This window comes from Taeniopygia guttata, chromosome 2 (assembly GCF_048771995.1).
Source record: "Taeniopygia guttata chromosome 2, bTaeGut7.mat, whole genome shotgun sequence".
NCBI classification, from domain to species: Eukaryota; Metazoa; Chordata; class Aves; order Passeriformes; family Estrildidae; genus Taeniopygia; species Taeniopygia guttata.
In genome coordinates this window covers 28,140,566-28,155,750 of record NC_133026.1, presented here as the reverse complement: position 1 = coordinate 28,155,750, position 15,185 = coordinate 28,140,566, and the positions used below count along the sequence as shown (strand labels likewise).

The 15,185-nt window shown below is 33.6% G+C and overlaps 1 long non-coding RNA gene across 1 annotated transcript in view; it reads right to left on the bottom strand.

Annotated features, from left to right (window-relative positions):
• Positions 1 to 1,077: 1,077 nt before the first annotated feature.
• The window catches only part of LOC116807806 (uncharacterized), a 54,400-nt gene continuing 40,292 nt past the window's right edge, over positions 1,078 to 15,185 (bottom strand). Inside the window, exons 5-6 of the long non-coding RNA XR_012054526.1 lie at positions 3,662 to 3,773; positions 1,078 to 1,777 (exon numbers count right to left, since the gene is read on the bottom strand). This is a non-coding gene — a long non-coding RNA (uncharacterized lncRNA). The remainder of the gene's footprint in view (positions 1,778 to 3,661; positions 3,774 to 15,185) is intronic.

The following is a 15,185-nucleotide window of genomic DNA, read 5'->3' as shown; positions in this document are numbered from 1 at the left end:
ATGCTTACTCCTATATTAAAGTTCTACTTTCCCTCTATGGTAGATATTCCTACCAAGGTCCACACTTATACTGGAGGGCTGGTCTTAATTACAACCTCTATAGCAATGTCCCTGGCCTACTAATTCTTACTCTATAGAACTCTTTGGGAATAGGTATTAAATATAAACACAATGTTTGCTCTCTCTCTGAAGCAATCTTGCCTATGATAAGTCAGCCCTGAAAGGGTTCACCTGGTTCTTGGAGCATAAATCCACTTCTCCAAATATATGTTCCACTGAATCACCAAATCCTGGCACGGACATACAGGAAAGGCACATCGTTAACAGCAAAAAGCACTGCCTACTGATAACTCCAGATAACCCATAGCATGCATCTCTATAACCTACTCTAACAGTGAAGTTCTTTCCAAAATGCTCACTGCTAACCCAGTATTATTACAACCAAAATAGCAGCAATTAAATTTCCATTGCAAAGAAAATATGAACAAAGCTGAACACTCTTGTAAAAAACCACACCGTTCAGATGGGGAAAGTAGCTTTGAATAGATGAGAACTCTGTCAAATCAACATCAGTTCTCATCAAACCACTCCAAGGTACTTCTCTTTGCAATAACATAATGCATTTCAATTTCTGTCACTATCAGTTTTCCATGCTTAGACAAACAATGCTACATGATTACTTTATATCTCTAAAGACAGTGATGTTTTTCCCTCAAACTGTCCCAAATAAAATCTAGCATCACTAAATGTATATAGTAGCAAAGTTAAAACAAAGTATTAAACAGAAAGCAAACAGCAAGGATGTGGGGAGATTACATCTAAAAACATCTCTAAGTTAAAGACTTCAGAATGTTAAGAGTGAAAACAGAAGGTTAGAAAGGATGCACTTTTGAAATGTTATCTGCAATGGTTATTGCACTGTTCTACCACTCCCAATTGCAAACTCTCTTATAAAATTCCCTATCTTCAAGTTGCCATATATATATATACATTTAAATCCTTTTGTTCATATATGCAAGAGATAAAAAGGTTTTGTGTTTCTTTTAAATCCTTACAGGAGTATGACCTTCATAAATGTAGCTTCCTCAGACGCTGAAAGAAAATAGAACACCCCTGCCTATTCATTAAAGTATGCAGATAAATTCAGGGATTCTTTTCCTTTGTTCCCAAGAAATACAATTTTTGATATATGCTGTTATATGAGTCCATGCAAAGAAGCATATTTTATTTTACAATATGCAAATATGCTGTATTTATCAAAAGCAATCCTCATCAAGTTTTCTTTCTTTTGGGAAAATTAAAACATATTTTGCAGCGAACTGTGCAATATTATTGCATCTAATATTATTTTAGCTGAGGGAAACCAATGAATACAAGTTTAGCTGAAATATTTTGAAAAATGGCTCCTCTCATATTTAGTACAACACTTTGTTTAACAATCAAAGAAAGTACTCCTTTTAACTGAGAATGAAATCAAATCTTCTCTGTCCCTTCAATTAGGAAAACCCTGCTCTCAGTTTTTATTTAAACAGCCCATGCATTTGAGGTATTGGATCAATTTCATACATGATGAAATATCAGATGTCTGGAAATCACTGCAACACATAAAAACCCCACTAACTGGCATTATGGGAAAAGTAATCATGACACAAGTCTCCACTCACCCAAAAAATATTATATGCTTTTGCAGTTTCTCAGACATTACTTGTACAATCAATTTCTTGTAGGATGCTTTGCACTTGGATGGTGGTGAATTGTAGTGGACTGTCATTTCTGTCTGAAAAAAAAGTTGTCATCCTTTCTGAAACTCAGAGATAATTTTTTGTTGTTGTTTTATATGCATGCACCAATATTTGACTATAAAATAACTTATTCACATTGGCATAAAAAGGTTATGTGAAGTTAGTCAAGCATCCATAATGCAAAGGAACTGGCATGCAGATTATGGTGAGGATATACTTTTTATCTTAAATCTGAGTTCTGTGAGCCAGCCATCTTAATTTCTGCTAATCTGAGAACAAATATTTCAAAACTGATTCATAATATGTGCTTTAGTCTGGCCTCAATTATGACCAATTTATACCAGGCTAATTGTGGGAAAACTTTGCACTACACCCTCTTTAACCTTACCCTTTGAGGATATCCTTTAAGGTTACCTTTGCATCATGGTCTATTTGCCATTACTGTATTACTGTCATCCCATTTTGCTGAAACCAGAGTAGTTATCTAATGAAGTATCAATAAGTACAGTCTTGTATTCTTAGACTTTTTCTCTGGAGTGTAGGAACTCAGAGCAGTTTTATTATTTTTCCTTAAACTGGCCCAAGTAGAGCACAATCAGCATTAAAATCTAATCACTTAGGAAAATTAGCAAAAAAAAGCTAAAATTTTTTTCATGAATAGATTAACAACACAGCAACCTGAGTCCTGAAAGATCACCAAACACAAAGAAGTCTTATTTTCCCCCATTATCTTTCTCCGGTGAATTTTTTGTGCTTTATTTCATGAGTGCGCAGAAGTGCACTTGGATGCCATCAAATAGAGATTCAGTAGTCACTGGTTACTTCTGATATGTAATGATCTCAATACAGAGTAAGAGTGTCAAATGGTTTCTGTATTAGAGGACTCACAACTGTCAGAATTTATCAAAGCCCTATTACAAGAATGGATGTTGTCACAGTCTGCTGCATATGGTCTTTCCTGCTATTGTAATTTCTGTGGAATAGTTGTATTCATCCATTAAATTAAATAAACAGGAAGGAAGTTTAAAAAAACAGTCTATAAGAGGACTTGTAAAATTAGTAAGAAATTCCAGGAACCAAAACAAAATTATAAAACCAACAATAAGTAAAAAAAAAAAATAATTAATCCAAGCTTTTGATCATTCTTCAGCCATCCCTCTTGGGACCTGGCTTAACCAACACATCTCTCCAGAAGTTGTACAGCAAAGCAATATAGAATTACATTTATGATGACAAAGTAAATTATTCAATAAAGAAATTCAGGTTTCAGTAATGCCTTTTTTCCTCCTAAATTTATGTTGCAGCATATATTTGCACATTGCTTTTTATCAGTCAAGTGAGTTTTTTTAGTATATGAGTGCCTCCTAATGAATAGATAGCCAAAATCACACTAAGGTGATGGTATATCTTTCCTTCTACTTAACAGTTGATTTTAACCTTCTATTCTTTTCTCTCATTCTGCATCTCCACAACAATTCTTTTGTTCTATTCTCTTTCTAAATAAATTTACTTATACATTCTTTTCACCCCCTTATTCTTAATTTTAATTACTTTCCAGGCAATTGTAAAAAAGAAACAAAAAATAACATTTTCCTTTAATTTCAAAACCATTCATTTTTATGATGGTATAAATTTCATATAACAATAGGCTTCTTAGACTGTTGCTACCCTCCCAACTTAGACTTTGCATTTTACTGAAATAGATGAATATTCAGCTGTTCAAATGGAAACCAGAATCTAGTGATCACAGCACCCAAAAATAGAGAACAGTCAGTCTAAAGTTAAGGACTTGTCTCTTTTTTTGGCAAGGTTTAAAACAATAATGCAAAGATCTGTAAATTTATTTGATAAAAATGACAATAAGTATTTTCTTTATTTAATTATTATTTTATTTCAGAAAAAACAAATATTTCTTTTACCTCTCCTTAAACTCCAAGCTTCCGGTCCTTGTTTTTTATTTAACCTCCCTGGAGAAAGGGAATGATGAAATCTCCTTTTTCTTACCTGTTTCTCTTTAGGAAATAGAGATATCTAAAGCAAAAATATAAAGGAAATAAAATTTCTTTTAATCGGAAATGTTTTACTTAAAATATGGCATAAATTTTACTTGGAAATCAAAGAATGACTAATCTTATTTCTTCTGGGTTCAGAAATGGCTTATTGCTAAGACTTACAGTGCAGAAAATAAACTTTTTTTTTTAATTTCAGGTCTTACCAGGTTGTAAAGCAGACAGATATATTCTTATTGAGAGACGTGATAACTAAAAACATTTTGGTTTCTTGACTCAGTAAATAAGCTGAAGTCACAAAAACGTTATTTTAAAATTCACATCTTATTTTTCAATGCGGTTGTCATTGGAAATAGAATTGTGGTAATCCAAGTTGAAGTTCATCCCCCAAAAAATTGATTAGTTGAAGTAATCAGTCCAGAAGTTATGTAATTTTATTTGCTACAATTACCATACAGAATTGTAACTCACCCTTGTTTTCTGCAGAAGACATAAAAGAATGTTCTGCCTTTTTGGGTGTCAAGTGATACATGTAATCTATGCACTCAATTACTGACTTTTTTCCTAATCACCTCTTGTTTCCCAAAATCAGATGTTCCTTTATGACCTTAAGATCTCGAGGAAATATCATAATAAAGAAACTCCCCTCTTCCTCTTGCTTTTCTGTTCCAATATTTTAGAAAAAAAATCAAAACACAGTCATGCTGTTACTGTTAAGTAATTTCTTAACCTGCAAAGAGACAAGAAATCCACTGGCTTAAAATAGTCAGAGTATTTACAAAATCCAACTAGAACCATTAGAAGACTCAACCAGTTGAGAAGCTCAGGAAGCAGAGATTGTAAGAAAATCTTCGTATGTTAATTATTTGTTCTGTATTATATGTTATCTAACAAAAATTTCATTCTTTAATCACATTATTCTAGACTATGAAGTCAAAAGGTTTACAGCCCAAGAAACACACCTTCTGAAACTTCTATTGTTCTCATTTTCCATTTTGTAAGAAATCACTTCCGAAAATGCATTGTTAACTTAATAGGAATGCTCACAATGTTAAATGGCAGATAAGAAAAAAATCAATGTGAGAGTGTGGAGAGATGGGTGATATTTATTTGTGTTTCTAGTGCTATGTGTGAATGCTCAGTTCTGTCTTGCTTCTTTTAAAAAAGAAAAAAAAAATTTTAACAGTGTGAAAAACATTAATGACAATAGCACTAAATAATCATACATGTGCTTTTGGATACTTTTTACAGCAGCAACATACTACATTCTTGTCAGTGAATGGCCTAGCAGGCTGTTAATTTTTTTTACATTTCCTGAGATTTATTTTTCTAGCCTTAATTTTATTCTGATGTGAGCTTTTGAACATCATCTTAGTTCAAACTTCAAGCATATGCTGTTGAGTGACAGAGAAATAAGACATAAATGCACAGGACTAATCTCAGTGTAAAATAGTTTTTTAGTTTATCCAAAAGACTTCCTCACAGACAGGTTCCCTGCACTGAGGGGAAGTAGATACCTGACATAGTTTGGACTTTTTAAACATTTTATTATGATGTTGCCATTAATTTAGACACTTTCCGTATTGATTGGCAGAACTGTAAAAAAAGTAAAAAGATGTGATGGAGAATGTAATTCCTACACTGTTAGATTCTGGGAAACTTCCATTTACCTCAGCAGAGCAGTATGGAACATTGACGCAGCTACTTCGTACCTGGCAGAGTTCATCTAGGAGGTCTGGAGGAAAATCACTACTTGGAATCATATTTTCTTATCTACCAATATGTAGCAAAAGACCAGCATTTCAAACATATGCTCGTGACATAACTTAGGTTAGGCAGATAAAAAGACCAGGACATTTTAGGTATGTTGTTTACACAGAAAAGATCATTCGCTTACAAAAATTAACTTTGCTAGTAAGAAGTTAATAGTTTCATTTTTTAATATAAATATTTGGATAATAGATATAAAAGGTATTTATTTTCTCTTCAGTTGGCTTTCCTTCCTAGCATTAGTATAGCATGACAGATGGCTGATGTCATCTTTACTTGGAAGAGCTCAGCTGGCAATAATAGCATGGTACATTTCTGGGGATTTGCGGTACTGTATGTCATGAAGTCGTTTTCAACCAAAAAGAGTCCAAAAGGGAATTCCCAGAAGTAAATATCTGCCTATGATATCCTACTGTGTCTTGTTGATGCATCACAAGCAGAAGGAATCATAGAGTCTTTATAAAACTCCATAAATATTTACAATATTGTTGAAAATACATTGGAAATGCTACAGATTGCAAATGGTATGGGCCCCTTTGGCACTGTAACTTTGATTTTGCTGTTGAGTGAGAATAACAAAAACTGGTGATTTATATATACCAAAATCTGTTATGTATACATTTGAAGTTCAGTGATTTTTGTCACATTTGACATTCATGTGTAATAGAGTGAAAGCATTAATATTAGTAGAATGTAGATACGCTGGTTGATTGTTTTTCATTTTGCTAATGATTGCTGTGATGAGTAGAATAATGTCAGGGTCGGAGGGTTAAAGTTAATGAGAGCTTTCCATTGCACCATTGATTAGTGGTGGATACTGTAGTGAGAGATTTTCAGATTCCTCCCATATAAAAACAATAAAGGTAAAACTTATGCCAATTTAAACTCTTTGACTAACTACCAAAATGTTTCTAAACCTGTCATAATGACATCTAGGCCTGACAAAAACTGTGAGAAATTATATAAAAATATATAAATTGTTTCAGATGCTTGTAATTATATAAATCAAAGCTTGCTTTTTAAATCCGTGCTTTCTGTATCTGCACTAGGTTAAACAATGATTTTAAATTCCTCTCCTAAATGCATGTTGAAGAGTACACTTTCTAAAGGAAGAATAGTAGATTATATTGTAGCATAATATATGGTTTAATATTATAATGATTCTTTCAATAGCTGACTTAATAATTAGGATTTAAAAATGTTGCCTCCAGTTGCTGTTTGTTCCCTCCTAATCCAAGAACAGACTTTACTGACTGGATTTCAAAGACAGAGGGCTACTTCTATATAGCTCCAACTCTTCTTGCAGAACAGAGATACAAATGCAAGAAAGAAGATCAATGTACATAAGAAACTGATAAAATATTTTTGCTAATTATTTTCCACTTCAATGCTTTTTACTACTCTGTGTCACAATGAGAAAAAAAAAAAAGAGAGAGTGCAAGGCAATGAAAAAAAGCACATTAAAAACCAAAAAGACCAACCCACCCTCAGCCCCAAAATCTAACCTTACTTTCAAAAGTGTCAAACAAAATATGTTTTTTAAAATTTCTGTTAAGAGTTTTCCAAAATATATACTTTATAAGCAAAGATTATCATTTCAGAGGTAGTATATGAGAGAATTTAATGACCTAAGACAAATGTCTCTGCTTGCCATATTGACCTATCTTTATATACTTAAGAAATGCACAAATAAAATATGACTATGACATTTATATGAGAATTTTTATTCCTTTTCCATTTTTTATTAGGAAATAAAATTAAATGGCTGCATGTACCATGGTTAAGAGAAGTTAAATCTTGATCCATCACCTGAACATTATGGACAATGAATGCTGAATTACCTACAGCACCTATTGGTACCAATGTAAGCTTTACCCGTTATATGAACAAATTTGAAAAAGGCTGGCCTCATAATAAAGCAGTATAAAGCTGTCATGTTCCACTGTAGCTATGCTGAAGGTGCACTGAGGAGACCATCATATGCTGCAACATGGAAAATAGTAGGCTGGTAGGATTTTTAATGCTTTTCTTTTGTAGTACAGTGTACTTCTTTCCTAAGTATGATTAAATAATCATAAGAACTCCTCTAAGGGCTAATCTGCGTTATTTCCCAGATTTTCACCTTGGGGACATATTGTCCCTTGTCACTGAAACCTCAGGGACAGAAGGGTACGCTACAGGGTGGCACAGCAGGAAGCTGAGATACTGATGAAACAGTGTTCAGTTAATGAAGGCATGGCCCATGGCTTCTGCTGGTATGCCATATGTTTGAAGAAATGCTAATGACTACAATTCAAATACCTTTTTCATCTTAACTATATGTAAATGTGTTTATAAATGCTCTCTTATAAATATACTATCACATTTTGAAAAGCTAAGTGCTAATGTTGCTTTCAACATCTATAATACACAATAATTAAAACTTTAGCAATTCTGCTTAATTATACCTTATGGGAAACTGTACAGTAATTTATAGAAATTAAGCAGAAAAACAAAGATCAACAGAAATAAAACAACAGTCTAAGAACTGAATAATAAATCATTTAGATCATTATATCAAAAAAAACAAGATCATTGTGAATAGACAACTTAAGGCCCAGTTCTCAAATAGCTGAAATTTGCAAGGGAAAGATCAGTTTATAAACTCATGACATTCTGTTAAAAAACTCCTTCAGCAAGTTCAACTAATTGTGACTTTTTTGTGCAGTCAGATCATTTAACAAAGCTAAAAAACTAGAGCTACCGATTTAAGATCAAAAACTGGGGAGATCTTAATTGGGCCATGGCTTTTTTCTCTTTGCTTTACCTTTGTGAAAACCCTGTAACACTGCGGGTGATCATTAGCCACAAATGGCATTTTGCAGTGAATCATCTTCTCCCCAAGTGTCCAAAACAACATCTCCATTGCAACAGCAGAAGTGGCATTCAGGAAGAGCAGTTGGTGACCAGGTTAGCCTACATGGGACACTACTATTTTTGCTGAAAGACAGGACACCCTGTTGCAGTCACTACTGTTCCAAAGAAACTCCCTCAATATCATAGTGGTATTGCTAATCTGGGAATTTGGTACTCACCTTTTTTCCCCCCCTCTTAACATAACTGACTCACTCATATACAGATCTTGCCTAATATCTACTACAGAATTTAATAAACTTAAGATGAAGAAGGACTAAATATTTTTAAGTCTCAGAGAAAGCCTACTGAAATTGCATCTCACAGAGGCAAAGCCATGAAATTTAACCACCAGTCAACTCAATTTTCATTCAAAAATCCAGTCCAAGCAAGAAGGAACCTAAATTTTAAAATGTGACAGCTGCCTAAGCATTCTTTAGGATATTATGAGTATTAAGGTAAAACGCCTGTACTAAGCTACGTTTACTGATTCCTTTCTTTCATTTGATCCTTAAGAATTAGGACAGAATGAATTATATGAGTGAGATTTACTAGTCTAGTCTCAGACAGAACTGTCCAACACAAGTGCTGCACCTCCAGTGGAAGACTTTTTCTGCTTCACTCTCAGCAAAAAGGGTCACAAATCTGACCTTAAGGAGCAAAGAGGAGAACTGGAGAACTGTTCTATTTTGTGATCCTCTTACTTAAAAGTTAGGCAACTGCTAGAGAAAAATAATTTCTGACTAACCCTATATTTTGGAGCACTCTGTGGGAACCCAAACCATTGTGTGTACATGATGAAACATTGGAATCTATTTTATAGTCAAGGCAATCAGTGTTTAAAATTCTATTACAGAGAATGTGAAAGTATGCTGAACAGAGGAGGATACCTTGAAGGTAAAAAAAAAAAAAAAAAAAAAGGAAAATCACAGCTTCTCAATATCTTAATGGAAACTCCTCCAGGCTGGGTAAAAAACCTTTTTATCAACTCTGCCATCTCTTCAAGCAGAATTCATCTCTGTCTGCCTCAGCCAAAAGCAGCTTTCTGCCCTGTGTGCCCTCTTCAGCCAGGCAAGACTGACAGTCAGGGTCAAGAATTTTGCCCTACATATTTGACACATAGGATCTGAATGTCTCATTTTTTAACCATTAACACTGACTAGTCTGTTGAGGTGTCACTCTCTTCTGGAAAGCTGGTGAGGCATGGGCCTTTTGTTGGCCTTTCATACAGAAGAAAATTTCACACTCTGACTGTACATTATTTTTTATTGACAAAAATGTAAAATATGGAGGACTATGGAGGTAATGGGTAATGGACTAGAACGTATGTCCTTCAGTTTAGCAAGCTAGTTCCAGCTTGGAAAGTAGAGAATTATTTTTGCACTTAGCACTTGCTTACTGACCTCTGTGAAGAATATGAGTAAAATGGTTTTAGGTACCTTCAATTACCACAGTTAACAAACTTCGGCTAAAAAAAAATTAAAAGGTGTTATTTTATTCCTATTTTACACATAAGGACATAAGATAGAAAACATAAATGTGCATTTCTGAGAAGCAGAGGTGATCAGCCCAGTGACTTTGACAGGAATCAGGAAACTTTCAATAGCTAATACCCTCAGGTATGGACCCAGTAGATATTTAAATATCAAAAATAGGATTTATGTAGGGTTGTTCTGGTTGTTTTTTTTTATCAAATGAATATATATTTAATGTAGGCTACAGAAATGCAGAAAGGGAATGGCAGTGACAGAGAAAGACTTCTGAAATGCAGTTCTCATTAATGGTATTATCTCATGTCTACAAAACATAGAAACAGTTTTGAGGGAGAAGGCTTGACACCAGATCTCCTACATTACAAGATGGTAATGTACATCCAGCTACAGAGTTAAAACTCATCTTCTTCTCTTTAGTTCATTCTCAGAAAATCTTCAATTGTCTTCTTCAGAATATTTGAGCTTTAATGAGTAATATTTGAGTAATATTTGAAAGTGCACTGAAGATCTTGGTTAAAAATACCAACCTAGGACCTTGGTACAGTGAACTTGTAAGTCTCAGGCAGATCCTCTGTTCACAATTTAATTAACCATTCACTTGAGAAGTACATATACATGGGGCAATACTGCTCTTCCCTCTTGTTGCATTTTTACAGGCATAAGTGAGAACATATCAGGTACCTTAAAATAGGCTTTATATTATCTATATGAGGGAATTTTGAGCCTCAGAAGTCATGAAGCTCTGTAGACTTGGGTGATTTTTCCTGTCCATTCATTCATTCCTCAGCTGCAGACAGCCTCACACACCTTACACCCAATTTCAATTTCTGGGGTGTCTCACTCCTGCTGTACCCTGTGGAAGGAACCTGAGTGCCCAACCAGGGATTTTTCCATGGGGAGGCAAATTGGCTTTGCGCTTGCTTTATAGTTATTTGCAGAGAGGGGGATATTTTGAAAAGCTGTATTCCTTTCTACAACAGAGTGATCTTTGGAATGCCTGTAGGATCCTCAGTCAAGCATCTGGATATTAACAAATAATTCCTTTCTGTTTACTTGTTTTGGAAAAGTAGGCTATTCACCTGTCTCTCCCAGTAAGAAATTGATTACATGTCCCTTCCCTCCTTCACTTACAGTTCATGTTTTCAGTTCCTGTGATGGTATATCTTGAATTTTCAATGCTTTTTGGACCTGTCTATATGTCTTCATTTTTTCCTCACTAGACCTTCAGAAACCTAACAAAGCTCCTTTTGAGCAATGGTAGCCAATAAAGCTAAAGATTGAATCAGATGGGCAATACAATCCCTGGAAAAGATAAATCCACCAAACTGGTGGGAGCTTCTCGATTTGATCAATATGGTTAAAGATATGTGCAGGTTTACAGCTTTGTACAATCGGTGCAGCTAGACCAACAGTTTCTATTGCGGAAAAAGTATTAAGAGAATTTATTAAATCTAGAATTTCATTTAAAAATTTCCTTTCAGAAAAATATTTCACAACATAGAATCAAAAAAAAAAAATTGAAGGTTCATACAAAACTCTTTTTGGTGGGGAGGAATGCATTTAAATTTCGATGGAAATACGGTCAAAGTGTTTCAAAAATACTTCAGTTCTTGGGTATAAATTAGATCATAGTTACAAGTGAACCTCAAAATGAAAAATAATTTTGAAACAAATAGCAATGTTATATTCCAATAAATGTAGAGAAAGCTGTTAGCCTATTGAAATGTTTTGTTTCAAATTAGAAAACACCTTTCAAGCAAATTTAATCAAAATTGATACTTTCCTTTAACAAGTTCAATTTTGTCAAAATCCTGTTTCCTGACAGCTGCAGTTATGACTTATATTTAGAAGCTTCCAAAACATTTTAATTTTGAGGTTATTATACAGATACTTCCAGTGCTAAAAGAGAATATTGTAAACACTGAAGGCTTAGAATAGCCTTTTCAATGCAGGATCAAAAGCTTTAAAATGTTGCACATGGATATGGCTGGGGAATTATTTCAAGAGACAAAAAACATTTGGAGAATGTTTGGAAAACATTGCTTTCCATAAATCTATACAAAGAATTGAAGTCTCAAGCTTTTGCTAAGGAAAAATATCATATCACATCCTCCTGATTATTCAATTGTGATGTATTTTGTCTGTTTACTCACACCTAGCATATGAGACATGAACTCTGGGACAGAGGTGAGCAGATTTCAGTAAGGGAGGCTGGTGCCTGCTGAACAGCCTTTATTTACATCAGAAGAGCCGCCAAAAAAGGAAAACGTAAAAGATAGGGAGCAAAAGCAATCCTGATAGAAATAAATAAATTAGGAGTTATTTATCTCTCTCTTTCATTTTACTTTATTTTTTAATGTAGAAGACACTTAACCTATTTTTAAAAGCATTTTCATGCCACCCTTCCTTGGAGTAGTAGAACACATAGTACCCACCATTGCTAAGGCAGAGTTCATTTCACTGAAGGTATCTAGAAGCTAATTATCTCCTGAGAACTTGAGATAGTTTTAAGGTTATGCAAAAGATGTTAACTAATCACACAGCTCCCAGATATTTGAAACATGCAGTGTGACTCTGAGGTTGCATTTAAATGAGAGACAGGCATGACTACTGATGTGTTGTTTGTTAGTGCTGCACAGCAAGCAAAATGCTACATTACACAGTGCCAAATTCACAATACTTCATCGGTTATGCTTCAGAGATAACAGAAAGCATACAACACTTAATCAGTGTTCAGTGTTCCACAGGCTATATTAAATAATGATAATAATAATAAACTGAGAAGTACTCCAGGAAAAAATAGAGTACAAAATTAATTACAAATTGCAAATATGGTGCAATGCAAATTAATGCAAACAAGAAAAGCAAAATGTTCATTTTTTTACCAAACACTGCCCCAGTTTGGAGAACTCAGGCTTCCTGATAAATTAAATTCACAAGTCCAGCCTTATATTACCTGTATTGGTCAAGAATTATGCAAATTTGAGGATCTTCAGATATGAAGCATAGAACTCAGAACATATTCTCAATTTAGAAGGGTTACTTTTTAATATATACTGAAACCAAAACTGCTGCAGACAAGTATCAGATATTCTGCATATTTTCAGAAGTGGTTAGACAAAGAAAATAGAAGTTATTGAATCTGAAAACAATAGTGTTGTCTTCTTTGGAAACAATGCTATTGAGTGGTTTTTTTCCCCCCTTTGAATAGCTGTAAATGAAATCAGCTAGTTATTTTATAACAAAACCTCATTTTTAGAAGTTGTAATTTAATGCAATCAATCAATACCAAACACAAAACTATATGCAATATATATGTTGTGTTTATTTTATATATATTTACATTTATATCTATAAAATATATAAAGACAAAAGCAAATAATTAGAAAATAATATTATACCGCTCCTGCAGGGGTTAATATTTATGCCTTGTCATTCATAATTTGAACAAAATTACAACAGATAAGAATGATGGATAGCTGTTATCACTAAACATCTGACATGTGAATTATTTAATTAATTGTTCCCATTTTATGCTACAACACTAAGCATATTGAAGTAGGCCCATACATATTTCAATAGGTGCATGCTTTAAATTTAGGGCTATGCCTTCATCAGACTAAATTAGAGACTAGATAATTAATATTTAACTTCTATTAAAGCATCTTAAAATGTATGGTCCTAACCACTGCCTTTCATTTAAGACAGCCACATGAATATCTATTTGTAAATTTCCTCTTTCAAGCAAATGAAACACAAATACAACTTCAGAGGGCACATAAATGGCAAAAATCAAAAGAATTTAGGGTTTAGCAACCCAGAGAATATATGTTGCAGAATTTATATCCTTCTGATAAGAGAGTTGAGGGGAAAAAGACAGAACCCCAGATGAACTAGAAAAAAAAAATCTACAGTGGTTTATATACATGGCACATCTAAAAACTGATGTGGATTTAAGCTTAGTGGAAAGAAAGAGGGGGTGGGGGGGAAGCAAAAAACATTCCTTGAAGCTGTGGTATTTGCCATAGAAATTGAATCTTGCTTTGAAGCTAGAAGCAGCTGTTATTGAGAAATATGGAAATAATTTACCATAAGAGGCAAAGATAGAAAAAAGATTCTAATCAGGTTCATAATATTATTGAATTATTATTTTAAAAGTCAGAAAAACAAAATAAATGAGCAAAACTTCAAGCTATTGGAGATAAATGCTGAAAAAAAACATTAGAAGATCACTTAGTTAACTAGAAGGCCAGAGTGCAGAGTCTCAGGTGTTCAATGAAACCTGCCTTCCAGCTCAGAGGGAGTCTCATTTAAAGTAGAGAAAAGAAAGTCACAGACATGAAGAATGAAAAAGCTGTTTACACTCAAATATAAAACTACAGATCAGAAATGCTGAAGAGTGTAAAAAGTCTGGAACCAAAACCAGAATCCCATAATTAGCTATTCCTATTTAGGAATTGTGCCTACTTAACCCAGATTTCTAATCTGTCTTTGAAAAGTGAACTGAAGAGGCTCAGGTAGCCAAAATAAAGAGGATGAGCTAATCAGTGGGTTTTATTTCATTATGGACAAGAGATGTATCCCATCCCAGATTTTAATTTCCAATGCCTTAGATACCAGACTAATAAAAAAAATAATAAAAAATAAAAAATAAAAAATAAAAAATAAAAAATAAAAAATAAAAAATAAAAAAATAAAAAAAAATAGAAGAAAAGAAATATAGCCTTACTCATTGGCAATATTTTTGCCAGCACCAGTACTCAGTTGGAAAAAGTCATTTGGGGGAAAAATTAACTTTAAACCCGCCTCTCCCCAAAACAGAGATTTTCAGTATGTTATTTAAAGTCTACAGGCCAAATTGTCTATCAATTAACTCTGACTTCAGAGAATCAGCAAAAATGCAGCTGCAAACAGTAGAGCTTTGCTAGGATGAAAATGTCTTTCCAGCTATGTAGTTTTGAAAAAGCCTAGCCTTTCAAGGTCCCATTAGTGAGAAAAGGCAACAATTAACTGCATTTCTGCTACTAACCAGTCTACACTACTTTGATCCTTAAGTAACTGCTAAAACTAACTTACATAATTGAGATTTAACTACAGTTAAATAATTACATGAATAGGACCTATATATGCATACAATAGATTTTTACAGATTTTTATTCTAATGACTTTATAATCCAGTTTCTTTTACATATGAGCAGCCTTTAAATTCAAGAGACATGATACTAAAATACTAAACAAACCAAAACAGCAATACTTGCTTAATATTTCTAAGTAACCCT